We start from the raw sequence: 1,921 nt of genomic DNA, 5'->3' as shown, positions 1-1,921 counted from the left end.
GCCGACGCGGTTACGCTCGGACGATCGGGGCAGAACAACTTCCGGTTCCCACCGGCGCCAGGTAGTGGGCCCGCGAGCCGGGGCAAAAGAACTTCCGGTCTCCGCGAGGGTAGCGGCCGGCTGTAGGCGTGGACTGTCGAGTGGGGAAAGGCTGGTAGATCCGCTGTTGTTTGCTGACCGGGCAGTCGTCGTTTTTACTGGTACATTTATTAATGAAAATTGAAGGAGAAATTAAATTTGCAACAAAATGCATCAAAGCAAGTATTTGTATGGCTTTCTTGTTTTCTCTAATGTTTCCTAAAGGTTTTAAATTTGTCTCGTGTAGATTTTCACAGTACCAGTAAAAAAAGGGATGTGGGTGGATTATACTGAATGGAGGAGGAATTTTAAAAAGAAAGGAGAAGAGCACCCAGAAAAGAACCCAGAAAAGAGACAATAACTTCAAAATGTCCTGACATCATTGTTCTCTTTAAAGCAACATGAGTCCTGTTCATCCAGGTCTTGCCTCCTCTAAGCCAGCTTTTTCAAACACTTCAAAATTGCCTTCAATGAAATCCTTATGGAAGATTTTAGCCTGGAGAGACCTTTGTTTTAGTTTAAGTATTTACTGATTGCAAGAAGGGATAAGACCTAAAAAGCAAGAACTGTGTGGCCCCCAGTTCCTAAGGTTCTTCCATCCAACGCAGTCATTCGTACTTCAGTATGAGGCAGAATACAAAGTCCTCAGGAGAAATACAGAGAGCCACTGTCTTCTGATTAAGTTTGGGAACAGTTTTTATGCATGATAACGAGGCAGATATGATGAAGCTGTGCATTCTCTGGGAGCTCAGAGATGGAAAAACATGAAATAGATGGTGGAGCCTGGAGCGTAGACAGATGTATTGAGACATGAGATCTGAATGTCACACTCATGAATTTGGACTAGATATTTGTTATTATCATGGAAACATGAAAATCACAAATTACTTGATGCCAGAGTATAAATTGATGAAGAACGCTGAGAAATCAGAATAACTTTGGGTTACTTTGAAGCTGGTGTAATATGGCTGAGAGAACACTGGTGAAGGATTGAAACCTGGCGCTGTGACAGCAAGTGCATAATCATGTCCAATAAATTGATTTCTCTAGGCTTTTTTGTTCCCATTTGTAAAATGAAGGATTGGTCTAGATTATTTCTAAGGTTCTCTTCATAGGCTAAAGTATCAATGATTTGCTAATTCTGTGACTTCAGAAAAGTTTTTTCCATTAACCTTACATGTTGTTTGGTTTCCCAACTGAGTGGGAAAAAAGGTAAACTAGAAAACAAAAACCTTTTTACTTAGCTAACACAAACACCCACAAAAGTTTATTTGCCTTGTTGAAGTGAGATATTTTTAGACCAACATTAATGATTGTCCAAGGGTTGATGACTAAGCCTCTAAGAACCTTGAACTTGGAAGCCTTTCCCGAATTAAAAGCATCTGGAGTTTTCCTAGTCAGTACCTAGAACCCAAAACACTAGAGACTCTAGTACTAGTTTTGGTGGTGTTTTGATGTAGGAATACATACAGTTGTGGGACACAAAAAGTCAAGGATTTTTGCCTTTTTGAGATTACAGGATGGATCATTTGTTAATCCATTCATCCCTCAACAACTATCACCTGAACGTCATGCACATCCCAGGCACTTGGCACTGGACCTCAGGAAGAAAAAACCTTTTCTGCCTTGTGAAGTTTGCAGTACAGTTGGGGAAACACACAGTAAATCGTTAAATTAGTGTATAATTTCAAATTGAGACAAGTGCTACAAAGATGATGAACATCTCCATACTGTGAAAGGGGACTGGGTATGACTTCAGGTGTGACTTGAAGATAGAGATCTTCTAAGAGCAGGGTGAAGAGCAAGTGTGAAGGCACCAAAGCTGCAAAATCTTGGTACCTTC

The sequence above is a fragment of the Pseudorca crassidens genome, chromosome 6 (assembly GCF_039906515.1).
Source record: "Pseudorca crassidens isolate mPseCra1 chromosome 6, mPseCra1.hap1, whole genome shotgun sequence".
Lineage (NCBI taxonomy): Eukaryota > Metazoa > Chordata > Mammalia > Artiodactyla > Delphinidae > Pseudorca > Pseudorca crassidens.
Note: the sequence above shows the minus strand (reverse complement) of the source record.